This window comes from Stegodyphus dumicola, chromosome 4, assembly GCF_044657685.1.
Source record: "Stegodyphus dumicola isolate Sdum_Otavi_A_Nest chromosome 4, ASM4465768v1".
Classification (NCBI taxonomy): domain Eukaryota; kingdom Metazoa; phylum Arthropoda; class Arachnida; order Araneae; family Eresidae; genus Stegodyphus; species Stegodyphus dumicola.
In genome coordinates this window covers 29289578-29312518 of record NC_140771.1, presented here as the reverse complement: position 1 = coordinate 29312518, position 22941 = coordinate 29289578, and positions in this window count along the sequence as shown.

The window sequence follows — 22941 nt, the reverse complement described above, 5'->3', positions numbered from 1 at the left end:
TTATAATTCTGAAGTATTGATGAGAATATTTGTAACCTGCTTTTAGACTTTAGAAAATTATAAGTTGCTTGTGCGAACACTTTTGGCATACCAAATGTAGCAAAATTATAAGTAAAGACTCAAATCTTAAAAAAATATTATTGAATTGCATTTAAGAGGATAAAATCAACCTTTAGTTATTCTAATGTATTTATTAGCTAACCCAAGGCAACTGAAAATGAGTAAAAATTTTGAAATTAAGTGTCTTGGTCAGTTTTTCGTTGTATGCAAGTCAAACTTTTTTTTTTTTAAACATAAGTATAAAGTCGCATGTAAAGTTGAATTTTAGGAGTTTTGCTATATTGATTTTTTTTTAAAGTTAAAAATGCCAAAACATGAATATATGCATAATTTAAAATTTTTGTAATTAGAAGTATATGTATGTCTACAAACAACAGTTTCAAAAATAAAGGCCTAGTAAAGACTTTAGATATGATGTATCTCTCTCTCTATATATACACACACACACACACGTTGTAGGATTCAAAATTTCCCGGACTTTAGATATGATGTATCTCTCTCTATATATATACACACACACGTTGTAGGATTCAAAAGTTCTCGTACTGAGTCTATAACATAAAAATTCTTTGCAGTAGTGTGACAAGCTTTTGAGTGGCATCGTCGTTTCAGAGAAGGCAGGGAAAGTTACAGTATACGTTGCCGAAGACAACGTATACTGTGACCGTCCCGTGACTTCGCACTCTGATGAAGACATCAAAAAGGTGTCTGCGCTGGTGCATGCGAACAGGCAGCAAATAGTAGAATCAGTTGGAATATCAGAGGCCATATGTCATCGGATACTGACATTAGGATCTTAGCATGCGTAGGGTGTGTCATCTCATCGTTCCTCGCATGTTAAATGTAGACCGAAAGGAATTCAAATGGAAATGGCAGAAGACTTAATCTCGGCTGTTGACAAAGATCCTTCCCTACTTGGCAGAATTGTTACTAGAGACGAGAAATGGTGTTTTTTGTACCACCCGCAAACCAAGACGGAATCGGCAACGTGGAAATCGCCACAATCTCTATGGAAGCAGAAATTCCGCCAAAATCACTAAATGAAAGGTCATGCTAGAGGCAGCCTTCAATATCCAAGGCACTGAGCATCTGGACTATGTCCCTGAAGGATGCACTGTGAACAAAGAACTCTACGTCGAAATCCTGCATTGTTTGTGTGAGTCTATCCAAAAGAAGAGGCCAGAAATGTGGGCTGAGTGGTTATGGATGCTGTTGCATGACAACACTCCTGCTCATCAATCCGTACTCGTCAGTGACTTTCTTGCAAAAACTAAAACAACTGTTTTGCCTACTCCTCCTTACTCACCTGATCTCACACCCTTTGATTTCTTCCTATTTTCTGAACTGGCAAGATGCTTGCAGAGTCATCGATTTCAATTTTCAGTTGAAGTTAAATATGCATCGCAGGCTGAATTAAAGGACATGCCCAAAAATAGATTCCAGACATGCCTCGATAAACTTTTCAGGTGCTGGCAAAATTGAGTTGTTGCACAAGGGTCTTTATTTCGATGGAGAATGTGTTTCTGCAGTTTAATTCATAATATTTTTTACGTAATAGACTCTGTCCGAGAACTTTTGAATCCTACCTCATATCTCCCTCTGTATGTGACATAATAATTAACAAGGGAAAGACGGAGCACTGTTGATGTGTAATACCCAGAAAGGATTGAAGAGGAAGAATTCTGATTGCATAGTATGCTAACATGTTGAGATCGTAACATCTAAGAAACTTGGCAGCCGAGAGAGTTTTAATTCCATTTTTATTTGCAATTGATATTTGTGGCCACGGTTTACTCTAGCTGTGCCTCTTCAAGAACATTTACATTTTTGATGTTATTGCAGTAGGAAGCAGCATAGTGAAACTACGTCCAAGCAGAGCGGATAGAGACGCTGAAGTGCGTATTTATACAATATTGAAGCACAGGAAGAGAAAAGTTTTGGTTCCCAATTATTACGTCATCAGAGCTGTGCAAGCCATAAAACGATCTAGAAATGACACAATCCAGAGAAGTTATTACGATTTTTATAACAGAGAGGAAGAATTAAAGAGTTTACCCCCATTAGTTCAATTTATAATTTTGATTTACATATTTTTTATCTTGCATATATATGCATATATTATTGTGTCATATAGGTTCATGGATTTGGAATAACTGATAACACTTGATGAAGAATCAAAACACGATTTACTTGCAAGTAAGCACTACGCAGGACATTTCCAAAGATGTGTTTACACTTTTCAAAAAACAAACACGCTGAAACAGTCAGCAACACAGCCATCAGTATAGTCCCGGATCTAGCAGGGGGCAAGCCTGGGTTCTTGCCCCAGGTGGCAACTTCAAATATAACGCTAGATCGTATTTGATATGTTGTTCGCTAAAACAGCTCTCTAATTTTAGTACAATGTCAATACACTGAAGTGCCACTGAATTAGAAATAGACATGGCTATGCAAATATTATAGCACTCCGCGGCATTTGTGCTCACGTGAGGAAGTTGTGATAAATGCACATACAGCTAGTACTATGGTTGTTGTTAATCAGTTGTTTCAATTACCAGGATGGGTAAAATTTCTGATTTAGACAGCTTCAATCCCGGATAGATAGTAGGCAGTCGATGAATGGGCCATTCAATTTCCAAAATCCTCAGCAGCTAGGATTTTCAAGGTCGACAGTGTCAAGAGAATACACGAATGGTCAGATAAAGAACTAGCGATCGGGCAAATTACAAACGATAATTAACCTAGAACAAGCTAAGTTGTATTGTACATAGTCAACAAAGACGAACATTAGCTCAAATTACCACTCCGCCGAATCAGGGCGACAGTCGTACTCGTACAGTCAGTAAAACGATTGTGCAACGCTCGCTTCACCACATGGGCTTCGGGAACTGTAGACCCACGAGAGTATCATTGCTTAATGTATGCCATCGAGCTGCACGTTTTGCCTGGGCAAGATAAGCTGGAGAATGGACTGTAGAGTACTGGAAAGGAATAGCATGGAATGATGAGTCTCGATTCCGATTACTTAACACAGACCTGTCACTCACATAGAAATGGAGTATTCCAGCAAGATAACTGCACCTCTCACAGGTCCCGGTTGGATGAGTATTCCTTTGACACTTTTCTGCAATAAATTGGCTACCTAGAAGCTCTGACTCAATTCCTACTGAGCATGTTTCGAATATTTTGGAGATAAGTGTGAAACCACATCACACAACACAAGCGACCATTCTTGAATTATGGACACCTCTATCCGAAGTTTGGCAAGAAACTTATTGAATCTATGCTTCGTCGTTTTTCAGCCATTATAAAGGCCAGAGTAGGCCCAACTCGTTATTGACTACCTATCCCTAATTCAGTGGCACTTCAGTGTAGTTTTAAGGCCAAGTTTAAAAACCTCTTTTAAGAAGATTTCTAATTAAATACTAAAAACCCTTTTAAAGGAACATGAGTTAAAATAAAGTACAGCCGATTACAACTATAAATATAAGATCAGAAAGAGGCCAATAGAGGAACTCCAGACGTCACTGACAGAATCAGACTGACCCTATCAGTAACGTCTGGAGTCCCTCCATCGTTTCCTGTCTGAGGTATTCAAATGAGAAATAGAACGATAGCTTATTGAAGAATTCGCCTGGTTTTCATGACAACGTCTGCTGGGAAATGGAGAAGCATTGTGACTATTTTCTAAGAGCTAACCCAAAAAATTAACCTTGGGCCATCCTGGACAAATGAAATAATTCGACTTAATATTCGTCGAGTATATACAAGACACCGTCATTATGTCTTCAAGATGAAGCAAGTCATTTAGATTTTTTTGCAGCCAGTCAGCAACTTAGGCTCACGTTTGGTTTGACTCTGAAAAGTGGAGTGCATTTTGGATTTTAAAGCTAGATTTATTTTTTTATCCTCTTTGTTTTAAGTTTTCGGGTATGCGTGCTTTCAGCCAGGACTATATTTAGCGAGACGCGACCATTTATTTAGGACTGTTGAGTGTAATTACGTCCATTCTTAGTTATTCTTATTAAAGCAATTCATAGTGTATTTCATTTAGATTAAAAGAAACCATCTACGCGCCGAGGGGGTGAAAAGCGGAATATAGAAAACGAGCCAAACAGAGAAAACAAATTTCAGCTAAGATGAAAAAATAACTTTACGGAAGAAGACTCTGCCGCAATTCCGATTATGCTGAGATTCTAGAGGTTATTAATATTTCTTGCAATCTGCGCGACAAAACATGACTGCATATATCATCCTCAAACAATCTACAAATCAGCATTTGAAAGAACAACCTTCTTCATCGACATCAAATGAATAGCTAGAGGACATGAAACCATGATATAAAGATCTCTTCATTTACATGGGAGCGGGCAGCAGAAAAACGAAAAATTTTTGAATTTTTGGACCCATGCAGTTGGCTGGTCATAGAAAAAAAATGAACGATCACCAACAATCTTTCTTAAGCAGTCAGTCAGCCGGTAAATATCCAGAAAAGGTAAACCTCAGTCCCATTGAACGTGATGGCAGACATTTGACATGTAATGCAGAACATTAGTAAATAATGAAAAGCTTAGAAGATTTTGCTTTACATATTTTAAAAACAAGAATGCAAGATTTATCAGAAACATGGTGCTGCCGCTACGCCATACAACAGGATTCATTAATTGGTAAAGAGTTTTAGCAAGGTTAACTGAGCATAAAGTGTCTCCACAGAGGTGCATCATTAAGTGCAAAATTCGAGTACAACAAATTAAATCGTGTCGAGGCATCGACCACGACGCTGAGCGACTCATTCACACAAAGAAAAATTGAGAGAAATTCTATATAATCATGGATACGGTAATGTATTTTTCAACAAACTGTCGTTCTTTTCTTGGGTCTGATGAAATCCGAAGTAGCCTGTTCACAAAATGTCCTCGACCTAGCGAAGGAAGTTTTCTGAATTTAAAATCTCTCCGCTTGCCAAACATAATTCAACTCTTACGTACCAGTCAAAGCACCTAACAAAGGGAAAGGAATCATATTTATCAAAGATAATTTAATATGAAGTTATTAACGTAAAGGCGAAACAGTCTGAAGTAGCATTTTAAACGATATTAAAGAAGCCAAATACTACACAATAATGCTCGATTGCACTCCATATGTATCTCGTACAGATAAAAATGAACCAGATGATTCAATATGTAAAAATGTGTGAGATAAAGGAAAATTTAATTGATTTCACTGAAGTTGGTGGAAAGATGAGATAATGTATTTCTGAACGCATTATAGAAAATTAGTGTCTTAATTGACACTTGATGGTTTAGACATTGGGCAATGTCGGTGTCAGTGTTACGACAACGGGTCTAATATGGCTGGCATTTCGAAAACAGTACAAGCCAGGATTACAGAAATTGTGCCATGTTTGGCTCACTCCTCGTATCTTGTCGGTGTGCATTCTATACTCCTTCGTGCCCGGAGGCTGTTAATCTGTTTGGAATTACTCAGAAAATACTTCGCTTTTTTGTCGGATGCACTACTCGATGGTATATTATGTAAAAGTGTACAAAATACAACTTAAAAGGAAGCAGCCAGTAGAAATGGTCGGCAAAATATATGGCTGTGAAAGTCCTTCTAATGGAATTTACCAGAAGTATAAAATATTTAAAAGAAATTAAAGGTATTTCTCTTGTTGCGGAATCAAAGCACGAGGTAGGACATCTAGTACATGCTGTGAAAAATTTTGAATTTAATATATCAACCTGAAAATTCAAGTTAATATTTTTCCAGAATTCAATCGAATAAATATAGAAGTTCAAAAGGAATCCCTCTTCCGTGTTCTGTGTAGTTGATGAAAGAACTGACTAAAACTGAGGAATTATAAAAAATGAGAGAAAAATCCTATGGAATATTCGATACAGTAGCCGATAAAATTGCAGTTGAATCTATTCTGACAAAGAATTCGAAAGCACAAAAAGCAATCTGATGAACTATTTGAGGACGAATTACGAACATTTCAACCTGTTCAGATCGAAGTTTCAGCAAATTAAAACATATTAAAAAATATCTGCGATCATCCGTGTGCCAGGAGCGTTTATTTCTGACAACCGTAAATTAAACCGCAGTTAAAGTTATGACGATTCCATGCACTTAATTGCTGAACAAAAAGCTTACAGAGTAAAATTTTAATTTTCGTTACTAATTCCATGATATTTTAATAATGTTAAGGCAGGTAAGAACTTAAAATTACTTATGAAATAGGAAATATGAAAAACAACACTGGAAGCACGAATACTCTCAGTAACAGGAGCACTAATAGTTCACTTCGAGGGTAGAGTATATGTGAATGACTGTATGATCATTTCCGTGATTTTCTCCGTGTGTAACATAGATACGAGCTAATTTCCCTTACAAATATTTTCCCACGGGGCATTCCTTCTTTTCCATGCAGTGCCGAATGGCGAAACACATAGTAAATAATCAGACAAATCCGCTGAATACTGGTAGTTCGACCTTGCCTGGGTTCAAAGCTAGGCGAACGGGCTGGTTGCATGGCCTGTTTTTGTGGATTTCCTCATGTGTAACGTGAATACGAGCCAGTTTTCTTTTAAAAGTTCCTCTACGATAGCACCTTACTCTAGCAGATACGAGCCAGTTTCCCTTAAACAATGTTTCCACGGGGCATTCCTCCCTTTCCATGCAATGCCTAATGGCAAAACACATAGTAAATAATCAAACAAATGTCCTCATCAGTGGCCGAGTGATTACGACCGATGAATACTGGTAGTTCGACCTTGCCTGGGTTCAAACCCAGGAAAACGGGCTGGCTGCATGGTTTGTTTTCATGGATTTCCTCATGTGTAACGTGAATACGAGCCAGTTTGATTTAAAAAGTTCCTACACGAAAGCACCTCTCCTCTAAGCAGATAGCCATCTTGTTTTTACCATATTCATATAATCTAACCTAACCTAATTTAACCAGTATGCAATAATACTGAATAGTGAGAAGCTTAGGAGATGCCCGTTCTCCCTAGAGCGGAAAGACGAATGGTGGCGAGGACTGGAGGATTAGTTAGGATTAGGATCGAATCCGAAAGTAAGCTCACCAGAAAGGCGATTCTCCTAGAAGGGGACGATTTTCTATTTATGTAACTTTGGTACATATTTTTCCTATATATATATATATATATATATAAGGTACGTAAAGAATTTAGTACAAAATGTAGCTTAGGTTTTTTTACCTCAAACCCTATCTATTTTTGTATTTATTAAACAAATTAAAACTTCTTAGAGAAACTTAAAGGATGATGGGTTAGGGCGGCAGTTTTAGCTTTTGCCACACATCAGAAAATCAAAGATCCGGCACTGCATCAGGCTATAATGGTAAAGGCAGCTTCACGGCAAAGCACTAAAGTACAGCTCCCAACTTGGTTAACGCTCTCAAGGTAATCTCTGAATTCAAGACACTACTTTCTCCCCGTACAGGCAGGGTATGTATAGCTTTAACCTACCTTTCAGAATATTCCCAAGAAAACTGCTAAGGATGCATTCTAGAATGTTCTTGCTCCATCTATGACATAATGTCAATTTTGTACCCAAATGAGCGATTTGTCAAATCTGACAACCCTATCCTCGCTTTGCGGGGAAGCTATCTCACTGCAGCGAGGCATTTTGCAACACTGTCTTCTCCCAAAGATTGCACATACCAGGCAGTACAATCCATGGTCAGGGGCCAAATTCAATACAACACAATCAAAAAGGTAAAACAAACAAATAAAATAAAGATAAAAGAAATATTTATATTAAAACAATTACAAGTTGTATGCACAAATTATTTAGGAAAATGAATCTATAAGGATTATCGATACCCCTAAGAATGAGAACAATTATGTGCTATGGCTATACTATGGAGCTAATCTGCCATAATGGACAACCTTAGGTTTGGAATTGTGGGACTTACGGATCTCTACTACAACGTCGTTCAGCCAGTTGAGAACTGTGTAGGGACCCTCCCAGTGTGACTGCAGTTTCGGAGAAATACCCTTATAATGACTCGGATTCCGCAGCCACATTTGTCGTTTTCTTGGAACTGATGTTCGGGACTCTTGCATCGTATCTCGTCTTCATTCTGTCCATCTAGATGTTGATCCAGTCCGAGCAAACATGTATACTTTTTCCAACCAGGTCTTGAAGTTTTGCACGTACTGCTCACGCGAGGATTATACATCCGAAGAACAGGTCACTCGGCAGAAGAGATCATGACTGAAGAGCATCTGGGATGGAGATTAGCAGGTGCTCTTGTGGACAGCGCTACGGTAAGCAAACAGGAATAGGGGCAGCTTACGATCACATTCTTCTTGGTTCTTGGGAACTATGAGCGAGAGGGGGTTCAGGATTGTATGGTTAAACCTATCCACCGTGCCATCAGACTGTCGATGTAACATGGTCGTCTGCGTTTATCAGGTTCAATGTTTCTTCTAACCTTCTTCGGAAACATACAATGACCTGACTAGGAACAGAGAGCTTACTAAAGCTATGTTCACTAATTGTAGTAAGTAGACAGGATACAGACGAAGGGTATACAAAACCCTTTATTTTTCTTTATATACAATGACTTCCGTACTTCGGAATACAATGACCCTCCACTCGGGGTCTAACGTAAAAGGTATAAAAAATAAAACTAAACTCTAATTTAACTTTAGAATAATATACGTGGAAGATTGGCCTTATAACAATAGGAAGCGTATGTAGCACAGAGACTGTGAACACTACAATACGTTTAATTTATCAAGAGGATTAAAACCTCTGGCCTGGAAGGCAAATAGCAACTGCGTAACTTCTAAGGTAAGCGGCCTGCTTCGAACTCACGGCTTCCTCTCTCTCTCTTGGCAAAAAGGCCACACTTAAATACTTGGCGTTCGCCAGACAACTTTGCATAAACTCCTTCACGCTTATAATTCTGGCCGGAAGTAGAAAATAAGAAGTGATAGTAAAGATTTAAAATAAAATAAACGTTAGTAAAACTTAAGATCCTTACATACTTCCCGCCAGAGTTAATTAGTTTGAAACTGAGGTCTAAAACGACCTTGTTGAAAACTTTTAGCTCTAGAAACTAACGCGAGGCCAACCTTTTACAAAAAAATGCTTCGCTAGAAACTAGAAAATTTAAAAGAAAGAAATTTGTTACAATAGCAGCTGCCGGGATATACAACAATCTTTTTTTTTTTTTTTTCATCGGTACTGCATCTAAACAGGAGCTTTATTCAATTCTGGTTCCTTCCAGAGATCTGGAAGGAAAACTAGTTTAATGAAATGTTACAGAATGACATTGCAAATAACATATAGAATATACTTCTCTTAACATTCTTATTTCATTCATGACTATTTTAATTATCTCTCCCCGTGCTCTCTGACATGTGTTGTAAAAGAACACCAAACACGTATGTGTTTCTGTCTACGTGTGCCACACTTCCTCCTACAATCAAAACACTAACGTGTTAAAACTCAACATACGAGACCTCTTAACACACCCTACTTTCAACTCTAAACCCTGAGGTACTATTCTAAAAGTGGCTAACTCTAAAGTGTAGCGTCAGAGAGCCTAACTACATCATTCAACCTTTAACATATATTCGTCATGATTTAATCTTTACAGTCACACGAATAACAAATTTTTAACATTACTTTCACTTTTACCATATCACGGTATTTCTTAACATTTAAAATAACAGTTCACATGTATATAAGAACATGTCAACATGCCGTTAATTTTACACATTTGAAAACATACATTAGTAGTACATTGTTAACTTCTATTCTTTTCAAAGCAAGTGCCAATTCTTTCTACATTGAAATAATACTACATTTCAAAAAGTCTTTCAGACTAAAACTTCTCTCTTGCTAGAATGTTTTAAATAAAATTTATACAATAACTTTTTTTACAATATTTAAGTTCTTACACAACGCTATTATACATCAATTTTAGTTTTACGCGCGAGTAATTGAAAAACATAATAAGAAAATCGGTCACAACTCATTTCTCGCCCTTTCGGCGACAAAGGTAGACCTCGCATGAGGTAAAACTTCTTGAAATCTGCCACTTGCAGTAAGAATGAAAGATTAACTCAAGTTTGCAAAGTAACATAAAATTTTACTTATCTTTGTAATATTCAGACATCCTTTTCTGGGCCCAGTCTTTAAAGGTATAGCAGATAGTAGCTTGGTTGATCCTCCTTCTTGTACGGGCTCGCCCTTCAGTGCTTTCCTCTGGAAGCTTCCATTTTTCACCAGTACGGCCACCCTTGAACACCTTCCTTTTGTGCTCTGCTTGTGGTCTTGGCCGTTTGAAGGCAGCTGGTCTTGGTGGAACCGGGAAACTTCTGTCGTGATCCTGCTTGGACCTCGTTGTTGGCCGTTCAAATTTTTCTTGTACTTTTTCCTCCGCCGCTGATGGCCCTTCCGCAGTTCGGCGACTTTTGCTGCGGAGAGTTCTGTCGGATGAGTCAATCTTCCGTTTTAAAGTCGGGTTATAGTTGCCGTCCTTTCTCCCGGTCCTTTCCACATACGTCGTCCTTCTCCCTTCTTCATTCTGGGGGTGTTCGTGAACTCTGTTTTCTGGACGGTGGAACGGCTTCTTTTTCTTTTTACCTTCAATTTTTCCGCGGGGCAATTTTCTTTTCACTTGCTTCTGTCTCTCATTGGCTTGCCCTTGTACTTGTCGTTTTCCCACCTCTGGAACTTGTACCTGCGGTGTCTGCCGTACCGGATCCTGCAAAAGATCTGAAAATATTTTCATTTTATTACGATCGAAGTAGGGTTTAATTTGATCAATATTTGCGGAACAGGTTTCACCATTTCTTGCCTTTAACACTACAACAGCGTGAGTTATTTTTTCTATAACATATGGTCCTTCAAAGCGTGGAAAAAATTTGGCAGTTTTATCTTCTGGTGCTGAAGAAAGTGAATGCTTAATTTTTAAAACTTCATCCCCTACTTTATAAGTTACTCCCCGTCGTTTCAGATCATAGTATAACTTCTGTTTTCTTTGTGCTACTTCCGTATTCTTTTTTGCTTCTTTTATTAGTTTTTCTATATCACCCATTTTAAATTCTGGGGCTCTTTGTTGCACATAAAATAGTTTATCTAACGGTGTTATAACCTTTCTGCCTAGAAATAACTCAGCAGGAGTTTTGCCCGTTGTATCATGTTTTGCGGTCCTAAGGGCGAAAGCAAATTCATTGACATAGTTATCCCAGCTTTTATGAAAATTTTTAACATAACTACGGATAATTTTCAATATTTTTGTTGACCCGTTCCGCTATATTTGATTGCGGCCGATACGGGACCATTTTTAAATGACGTATGCCCAGTTTTTGGCACATGTCTTCAAATATATTATTTACAAATTGAGGACCATTATCCGATATAACTTTTAGGGGCGCCCCGTATTTTAAAATATATTTATTTAAAATAGAATCGGTAACTAATTTCGCGGAGGCTCGTTTTAAGGGAACAATTTCGGTCCATTTACTAAAATGATCAACCATAACAAGGAGATAGCGATTTTTGTTTAACTGACTTTTTGGGAAAGGGCCCAATAAATCGATGCCAATTATTTCATTGGGAAATTCGGATTTAATACTATTTAGAAACCCACCCGGGCGGAAATTAATATAATTAACAGCTTGACATGTTGGGCAGGACTGGACATACGCCCTTGTTAACTTTTGCAGTTCAGGAAAGTAGACTGCCTCGCGTACGCGTTGGATAGTTTTTCGAATACCAGCATGAGAAGCTAAAGGGCTGTCATGGAGCTCTTGCAGGATATTTAATCTAAGACTAGCTGGGATAACAGGTCGAAATTCGTTGTTGGAATTCGTAGTTTTTGTGTAGAATAATAGACCATCTATTAGTTCGTAATGGGCCGCCCTATTTCTTATCGCCACAATATCTTGGTGGCTAAAATTTTCAGGATCCTTCAAATACTCATAAATACTTCCAAACTCAGGATCCTTACCCAGTTCGGTTATTACAGTTTCTCGGGAATTTATTGTACACGCTGTCAGCATTGCAACTTTTACGGTATTACCCTGTTCGTCTAATTTAATTCGTGATAGGGCATCTGCTACGATATTTTCCTTTCCGGGGGTATGCTTGATTACCAGATTATATTCTTGCAGCTTGAGTGCCCATCTTATTAACCTTGGGGATAAATTTTTCCCTGAGTACAATCTAGTTACCGCCGCATGATCAGAATATACTGTTATCGGCGCCTTTCCAAAATAGACTCGGAACTTTTGCACTGCTAACAGAACTGCAAGTGCCTCTCTCTCGGTCGCGGAATAGTTTCTTTGTGTTTGATTTAAAGTTCGGCTAAAAAATGCCACGGGCTGCTGATTTTGCGAAAGTACCGCTCCTAACGCATAATCCGAAGCATCCGCTGAAATTTCTAAATTTTCATCCTTTTCAGGAAATTTCAACACAGGGGCTTGCGTTAATGCTTGTTTTAATTTTTCGAAAGCACTATTGGCCGTCCACGAGAATCTTGCCTTTTTCCTTTTTAATTTTAACAATGGCTCAGCGATAGCCGCAAAATCTTTTATAAAGGACCTATAATATGAACAAAGTCCTAGAAAAGAAGAGAGCTTCTTTGCCGTGTTTGGAGTCGGATACTTTTGTACAGCGAATATTTTTGATTCATCTGTCTCGATCCCTTTTTGCGATATTTTGTAACCTAAATATTTTAATTCAGGGGCTGCAAATTTGCACTTTTCGACATTAACTTTTAGACCGGCCTCATTTAATAAAGAAAACACCTGTCTTAAATCCTGTATATGTTGGTCGAGATTATCACTAGTAATAATGATATCATCTAAATAGATAAATGTGGACTCTCCAAGAACAGGTCTTAACACAATGTCCATGCATCGCTGAAATGTTGCTGGGGCGCCTGAAAGGCCAAACGGCATACGCAAAAATGCATAAGTGCCAGACTTGGTTATAAAAGCAGTCTTAGGCACGTCCTCAGGCCTGACCCCTATTTGAAAATAACCATTCGTTAAGTCTAAAGTCGTCATAAATTTGGTTGATTTTATGTTCCTTAAAATTTCTTCTATGATCGGTAACGGATATACCGGATATTTCGTTATGGAATTTAATTTACGGTAATCAATAGCGAATCTCCACCTTTTTGGATGCTCCAAAGGATAATCATTATTTTTCTTACATAAAACCACCGGGCTAGCATAACTACTTGAGATGGGCGTTATGATCTTTTTACTTAGCATATCGGTAATATGCCATTCTATAATTTTTTCCTTATTCTTATCATACCGGTATGATTTTTGACGAACCGGCAATGCATCTCCGGTGTCAATACTATGGTTAGTAACCTGAGTAAATCCTGGAATATCACTAAATAAGGAAGCAAATTCACTTACGACTTGTCGGATTCTATCTTGCTCGTCATTAGGCAGGTGGTCAAGATTTAACCTTGGCGGTTCAACCTTTTCTACACGCACTGGTTTCATCGTCAGCTTAAGGGACGCTTCATTAAAATCCAGTGTAGCTTGTGCGTCTGAAAGAAAGTCTATTCCTAGGATTAAATTTGCTTGCAAATTCTTTACTATAAAAAACATCACCTTTACTTGTTCGTCCTTGATACGGATGTACAAAGGTACTTTACCTACGCACTTACATTGTTCTCCTTGCGCCGCTAATACTGTTGTATTATACGCATTATATATGCGGTATTTGCGAAAATACTTTCTAAAAAAGACTTCTGCCACACAGGAACACTGCGCGCCGGTATCCAGGAGTGCCGTGGCCGGGATATTATTTACCAAGACTTCAATCTTCGGAAGAGTTAAATTTTTCACCATTACTGTATTTAACTTGTAGGAAGAGGGGTTTTCGTGGCCTTCGGATTTCCGCACCCTCTCGTCAGCAGAAATCCGTTTTAGTTTAAATTATTTTTCCTTTCCGTGCTTTCCTTCTTTTTCCACTGGCCTTGAGACTTTTTTCCTGGGTTGCTATTGAACTGTCGACGTTCGCCGGCTGTTTTTGAATGCTCGGGTTTCCTTGCCCACTGATTCGCTTTTTCTCCGTAGCCATGTGCTTGAGTTTGCTGTAGTCTTGGCGTACCAAATTGGTTTCGCTGTTGATATTGGCGTCTTCTTTCGACGTCCGCCGTTCTTCTACTTTCAAACTGGATTGCTAGCTCAAATAATTTTTCCAGTGTAGTCGGATTTCTCAATTCAATAAAGTCTTGCACTTGGGGTAGTAACCTCGGCAAAATCACTTGAATTATTTCAGGATCCGGACGGTTTCCATACAAGAGCTTGAAAACGTGAATTTTTCTTAAAATAAAGCTCGAGAGGTTTTCCATTCTTTGTTGATATATACTGAAAAGTTCTGTTTCTAATTTCGCACGATCCCTTACAACAGGGAAGGCTTTTAGTAGGGCAGTCTTGAAATTTTCGTAAGTATAGGTGGGACTTCCTGCTTGACCCAAGAGACTTCTGCCGATACATTTGAACCAGTTAAGCGCTTTGCCCCTCAAAGCGCTGGTAGCTAAGGTAACTTTTTGAAACTCGTGCACGGGGTAGAGCATGAAGTGGTCATCCAATTTTTCCAAAAAACTGGTTACCTGTGAGTTTCCATTAAACGTTGCTTCTGGTTTCATCGAAGCGCGCATGGTCTGGACGATGTACCCAAATCCTTCCAGGGCGGCAGCTGGCATTTCTGGATTCTGAGCCGTTTCTGCAGGCAGCACAGGTTCTTCTTGAAATTCGGCCATGGTTATTCTTCGTCGGGCGCCACTATCAGGTTCAATGTTTCTTCTAACCTTCTTCAGAAACATACAATGACCTGACTAGGAACAGAGAGCTTACTAAAGCTATGTTCACTAATTGTAGTAAGTAGACAGGATACAGACGAAGGGTATACAAAACCCTTTATTTTTCTTTATATACAATGACTTCCGTACTTCGGAATACAATGACCCTCCACTCGGGGTCTAACGTAAAAGGTATTAAAAATAAAACTAAACTCTAATTTAACTTTAGAATAATATACGTGGAAGATTGGCCTTATAACAATAGGAAGCGTATGTAGCACAGAGACTGTGAACACTACAATACGTTTAATTTATCAAGAGGATTAAAACCTCTGGCCTGGAAGGCAAATAGCAACTGCGTAACTTCTAAGGTAAGCGGCCTGCTTCGAACTCACGGCTTCCTCTCTCTCTCTTGGCAAAAAGGCCACACTTAAATACTTGGCGTTCGCCAGACAACTTTGCATAAACTCCTTCACGCTTATAATTCTGGCCGGAAGTAGAAAATAAGAAGTGATAGTAAAGATTTAAAATAAAATAAACGTTAGTAAAACTTAAGATCCTTACACGTTTTCTTGATTTCCAATAAGCCAGAGTCCCTTGAACACAGCTGAAGTGAAGTTCTTTACTTGGACTGAATCTGAAGTGGAGTCCCAAACCTGGGCACCCAGTTCTGTAGCAGAACGTCAGCTTCTTGGTCTGGAAATGGGTAAACTTCGTAAAGTAATCCATGACACTATGGACGTATTTGTTGCCATCCGTGGTCCGCGGCAAAGGTACAAGTATGTCGAGGGCAGTTCAATCAAAAGACACTCCTACACTGTATCACTGCACTGTATTGCTACATCCCTTTGGTCCCTTTTTGGCTGCGCAAGATCGGCGTCACTTCTCATCATCGATTGTTGAAAATTCCAAAAGAAGCGCTCTTGAACTTTGTTTAGTGTCTTCATATACAATAAATGCCTTCCTGTTGGGCTGTTGTGTATTTCCTTCAGAATATCGAGTATTCGATTTCGAGAAAGCAGCAGATGCCATCTCTTATTAGCTCCATCGTCGCTTTCCCATAGTCAATATAAGACTCTATTTCAGAAGTAGAGTGAGTCCCAGAGAACCCAGTACCTTTTAGTTATAAGATTGAAGATGGAAATGTCCTGCCATTGGGTTTTGCACTGGAGGATTCATTCACCTCTATTATTGGCTTAATGTCAGGATTCGCCAATTTATCTTTAGATATATATCAGATAGGTGAGTTCACTGCTGAACAACTTGCATTTCCAAAGACTCAGCTTGAACTTGGCATCTTTAAATTTCTGCAACACCTTCCTGGTATTTTCTAGATCGAAATCACGGCCCACTATAATGATGTCATCTAGGTATAGCAGGCAGGATTCATAAGATAGGCCTGAAAGACTCTCTCCATCAAGCGCTCAAATGTTGCAGAGGCATTACAAAGTCCAAATGTCATAACTTTAAATTGCCAGTCCTTGACGAGTATTTAGCAGGTAGTGAACACAGTTCTCTCTCCATCATTGAAGTGAATTTCCACTTGACAATATCCACTCTTGAGAAAGATTATACAGCCATTTAAAACTAACAGATACACAAGAGGATATCAAACTGCAAAATATATATATATTTCTGAGATTTTAAAACCGTAAGAAATTCCAAGGGAAATTACAGTTCACAAAGTAATGTAGAAAATTCTCGCTTCGTCATTTGAAGAGACTGGTTCTAGAAATGAATCAAATTTAAATTTACGCATTAAAAATGAATTCACAGACTTTTTTTTTCAAACTGTGAATTAGAAGAAAACCAAATCCTCAAATATATATCGTGGATTATGCAAAATTCTGTTTCAGTAAAAGACGAAAAAAAAAAAAAGGAGTAGCTTGCAATGTACCTAAAATACATTTACCCAGGTGAAACATTTGCTGCATTTTCACTATTTGAAAAAAGAAAAAAAAGGCTCCAAAAGTTTAGTAAATGGCAGAAAAATTTGAGAGAAATAACGTTTTCATTACTCCACGGATCTGGATCGATAATGTTGATGTCATTTGCCGGTTGCTAGGATTCGCCAGCCCGTACTTAGCCTCGGCTTTTAAACAATGCCTGCAATGTCCAGAGCAATGTTCCTAGGTAAAGTATCCACATTTTCGTAGGAGGAGTTTTACAAGACGTTTTATCTCAAAATTATATTCCTGAAGTCTGAATCCATTTGACGATTTGTCCTTCAGGATTTTTCAAATTCAGTAGTCAGGTTAAGGAAGCACGATCGGTTCGCAACAAGAACTTTCTGCCACAGAGTAATGATGAAAATGTTCTATTGCTTTTAAGATAGCGAGCGATTCTTTATGGGTGACGTAATAATTCCTTTTTGGTCTGGATAAACACATAGTGCAATAGACTATTATTTTCTCTTGACATGAATGATTTGGGAAACAACAGCTTGCACACTTTCGTTGCTCGCATCTGTGTCTAATATGAATTGTTTGTCAGTCTAAGGATATGCGAGCACAGGCATAGATGTTAATTCTGCCTTCATCTGATTAAAGGATTTTTCATACTCCTTAGTCCACACGAAATTTTGTCTAATCTCTGTTAATTTATGCAGAGGCTTTGTTATGTTGAAGAACCTCTTCACGAATCTTCTGTAATAGGTACAGAGTCCCAGGAAGCTCCGTAGTTGATGAATATTCACAGGGCATTCCCAGTCCTTACCTGCCGTCACCTTCTCTGAAACTGTGCAGACAACTTCAGCGGAGCTGACGTGCCCCAGATAGGTGAGTTCACTGCTGAACAACTTGCATTTCCAAAGACTCAGCTTGAACTTGGCATCTTTAAATTTCTGCAACACCTTCCTGGTATTTTCTAGATCGAAATCACGGCCCACTATAATGATGTCATCTAGGTATAGCAGGCAGGATTCATAAGATAGGCCTGAAAGACTCTCTCCATCAAGCGCTCAAATGTTGCAGAGGCATTACAAAGTCCAAATGTCATAACTTTAAATTGCCAGTCCTTGGCGAGTATTTAGCAGGTAGTGAACACAGTTCTCTCTCCATCATTGAAGTGAATTTCCACTTGACAATATCCACTCTTGAGAAAGATTATACAGCCATTTAAAGCTAACAGATACACAAGAGGATATCAAACTGCAAAATATATATATATTTCTGAGATTTTAAAACCGTAAGAAATTCCAAGGGAAATTACAGTTCACAAAGTAATGTAGAAAATTCTCGCTTCGTCATTTGAAGAGACTGGTTCTAGAAATGAATCAAATTTAAATTTACGCATTAAAAATGAATTCACAGACTTTTTTTTTTCAAACTGTGAATTAGAAGAAAACCAAATCCTCAAATATATATCGTGGATTATGCAAAATTCTGTTTCAGTAAAAGACGAAAAAAAAAAAAAAAAAAAGGAGTAGCTTGCAATGTACCTAAAATACATTTACCCAGGTGAAACATTTGCTGCATTTTCACTATTTGAAAAAAGAAAAAAAAGGCTCCAAAAGTTTAGTAAATGGCAGAAAAATTTGAGAGAAATAAAGGACTTTTTTAAGAGTAATGCCTTGCATTCACCTACCCATGGGCAAACTATAAAAAGTCCCATGCATCTAGTCTGTTCGTCATGGTTTCAATCCATTTGAACTATCAGGCTTCAGTGATTTTACAGCTCAGTTATCAGTGACTTGCATTTATGGAACTCTACGAAAGGTTGATTCAATTTGTTAATTACAATTGCTGCTTTGATCTTTTTTGAGGAGAGGGGGCTGCACCTCATCTGGTTTACACATCAAATTTGTTGTCAGTGTATTCATCATGATGTAATGCATACTCTTTGTATTGCATATATGACATTTTTCATTATAATTTCCAGAGTTTTTTCATGTTCTGGCTTAATTTTTCAAAGATTGAATTTCTATCAGTTCCATTTTTCCTTTAATTTCAAGTTTATTATGTATTGACTACTAAAATGGGCCTTATGCTTTTTATCTCATTTTATATTTTTGTTGCATGAATCGATCAACTTAGCAACTTTCCAAACTTCCAAAACCGCATTTTGAATGTTGCCAAAGAGCATTTTATTGCCAAAACGCATTACCTTTTTTTTTTATAATTGTTCAGCTTCTTACCTGTAAACTAATAGAAATAATTTTTTTATACTGTCACATATTTTCCAGATGTAAAGATTTATGTATATATTTTGAGAAAAACAGAGTTCAAGGTTGGAAGACTTGTTAGAAATCGATTTAGTTTGGTTTCGTTTACTTGATTGTGGCAAAGTATGCAAGGGCTGTCTTGACTAAGAGGAGGTATGCCTTCATGAAGGAAAAAGGAGGTATGCCTTCATGAAGGAAAAAGGAGGTATGCCTTCATGAAGGTTTCCTAAGGAAAACTGGCTCATAGCCATGTTACACATGGGAGCCCATTCACCTGGAATCGAGCAAAGGTCAATCTTCCAATATTCAGCTGATGGACTTTCAATCAAAATTAAAGACAATCCTACTTTTTGTAAATTTGTGCCATGAGAAAATTATCTTTAGGAAAATTTAACAGAATGATTGTTTAAAATGTTATATATTTGCTGATGCAGATTTTCCATTATGAAGCCACTGACATGGCTAGGATTCAAAAATAAGTATTTTCAGAATGCAATGAGAATATCAACATCATCACTGTAAACTTATTTGGGCAAATATTTCATAAAACAATTACTGAAAAATTCGAAACGAGATACAAATAATAGAAAAAAGGTAAAGCCAATAAAATATGAATTATATTTTAACAGACAATACATTAATTTTCACATGCAAGTCAGCTAAACAAATACACAAGCGCAAGGAAACAGAGTAAGAAAACGCAGCTAAATATTTCACCAAGTAAAGGAATAGTTTAACGAATTTTTCTTGAATAAATTGCCTAAAGATGTGACGAAGATGAATTTAAAGAAATCAGTAATTACCATTATATTAAAAACAAATATATAAATCGAACGGGTACAAAACTGAGTAAATTTAAAGAATGACGGTCAGATGCAGAATCGCCCACTTATTTGGCGCTCTTAGGAAATTAATAATTGAAAATCACACCTCTCCAGGCCGATTTTGGCCTGGAGGAGTGTGAATTTCGGAGCATTTTCACATGTGCTCAGTATGTATTTTAAATTGAGAATTTCTAATTGATGTAGACAGTAATAGATGACACTTATTTCAAACAGTCCTTCGAGAATTTGTTCTTCGGCGGAGTGTATTACCTCTTTTCAGGTACGACCCAACAGGAATACTGAATGCTACTGATAACCAATGGATTAAAATAACGCCAAATTTGGCTAAGTAAAATGGTTGCTATTTACATGTCCTTTGTCCATTAAGGGCAAAACAATATTTTGCACATAATGTAGTTACATAATAGGAACTATGGAGGTTAACCTGGTTGATAGGAACGTACACTGCGTAAAAAAAGGGGGGCAGTTGTATATCTCCCGTGATACTGTGCCGATTGACAAAATTCAAATTGCTTTTTTCATGTCTCAAAAGCGCGACTTAGAATATACATTAGATTTATATATAGCCTATTCTAACCAGGACCGGTGGAAGCGGGCCTTCTTCGCAGGCGGGCGCCGAACAGCCGATTTTTTTTAATGCAAAAGAATGTGCACTTACCGGGGAAGAAAAATAAATGTAACTTGAATGCTACACAGGACAGGGACCATGGGCGTTTGCGCCTCTCACCTTTCCTCTCCAGCACAGACAAATACCTTGCCACCCATCCAATCAGTCGTTAGGTACAGTGCCACACAAAGAAGTTCGAGTTTCAAAAGCCGTGGGAATTCAAGCTGTGAGCAAGTTTAATATAGGTAACACCGTACACCGACTACACCCGCAGACATTGTACACTACTCAAAATAAACCTTCTGAGCACCTAGTACCATATAATGGTCATTTTCCATGTGGCTAGAAAGCCACTGTTAATATCATCTACACATTCCTTCTTCATATTTATTGAGTGGCTGGCAAAGAAAATTTTCGATGTACAATAACTTACTACTATCGAAAAAGAAAAGTATATTTGATGAAGTACGTGCTTATTTTATTTTGCTTAATACAGTTTCTATTCATCCTTATTTAATCAATTTTGTAATATTTTTATTTAAAATTATACAGTGAAAAACGGCTTTTTTTTCCCCTACAAAATTTTTCTGGAGGTGAGAAAGAGGGGAACTGATTAGCCCTTTCTGTGGGGACTAAGTTGTCATTTTCCCATATGTAAGAATGAACATAGGTGCCAACTTTTCATTGTCTTCACGGAAGGTGGAGAGGGGGTAAGATTTGCATGGACGAAAATTTATGGATGCAAAGTCGTATAAACGGGTTTATTTTTCTCTTTCGTGGGGAAGCGAGTAGCCTCGGTCTAAGTCAAAATTCTCAACATTTATATAATTTATTTAATAACTAGACTCCTAATTAAGCATCTTGGTGTGTTCGTGCACGTGTTTGTACAGAAAAGCAAAAAGGATATAAAAAGCCGCTTGAAGAGCTTACCCATTAGGCGCGTAGGCAGAGGAGCCCGAAGTAAAGAACTGAAGTTTTATATTCAGTTATTTTTGTAAAACGTTGAGAATCTTTATTAGATTTTTAGTATTAAGTTGGCTTTTGGGACTTCACTCTGTACCCTGCTGGGAAATGCTGCATCGGATCCTTTGAGGACAAGACCTTGTCCTTCTAGTTAATGGTTGAAATTTCAAAATTTGATTAATTCCCTCGAACTAAAAACAGAATTGTCTACATTGGTCATTTAAGCTTGGGTTTACAACACACAGTAGAATTCCTGCCAGTTGTAAACATATATTTTTTGTATATTAACAAAACATTTTGCACTTTCATCCTCTGAAATTTTTCAATTATGTGCCTGGTACGCATTGTCCTCCCTCTCTCTTGTTCTTTGGAGAAAATCTGAATTCGCTCAACTAGAAGGCATTTCAGATGTTCAATTTAATGTTAGAGTTATTTTTAATGGTTGTTTCTTCAAAATATACGAATAGTATTTAAATAGAAAATTGAACTTCAAATACCGCAAGAGGATGGTTCTATCTGTTGCCAAGACTTTAGAGGCTGTATTCCTCCAACGGGGAAATCGAACCGTTTGTTGCCGCTGTTCCGCGACAACATCTGTTGATTCCATCTTGATGAGAATTTTGGAGAAGTGAAGCTTGATTGTGGACAGTCCATTTTTAGATATTGTCTGTGAATTACATGTTCAAACATCAGCGATTTTGTCTGTGATACTTTTTACAAATCGGGCTTTTGTTGACAGGTGATATATTGAAACAAATAACAATACAATAAATCATTGGAAGTATTTACAAGATTGAGGACAGTAATAACAGAAATTTGAATTTTACAGTAATTCATTTATAAAAGGTCATGCAAAAGTACAGTGCAACATCAAAAAGAAAGATATGTACAGGAGAATGGCAACTTCACATAAAACTGTTGAACGTGCTGGGGGGATACTTACAAGGGCATTATTATGTGGTTAACGTTCGCCGTGAGCTGGTATCTGTTTGTTTTGTTATCGGTGCTGTTGTGCTGGTGTACGAATGGATTGAGGTGAGACTTAGTTAGTGTTTGGATAGAGAGAGGTTTCGGGGTCATTGTACACGAAGCTTTTGGCAAGCATTTAAGTTTGACCCATCACAAGGTCAAACTTTTCTTTACCCTTTGTTAGAAAGATGCTAATTCTTCACCAATTGCTCGAAAAAGTTATGATAAAGTTTTTTTTTTATTATTATTATTTTATTCTATATTTAGCAGATGTCATGGCTTATTTTAAGAGAAAGATTACATATTAATGTTTAGAATTGAATTTTTAAATTTAAATTTGAATGTGAAATTTTGATAATATGGAAACAAAGAAGAAACCATCTCGTGCTCAGAATCTTAAACGCAAAGCTGAGAAAGATGCTGCCCTTCAGAAGCAGGCAGACGCAATGTCTCATTTCATAAAGAAGATGAAGACTACTTCGGATGTAAATGATATTCACATTGAATCAGCATCAGAATC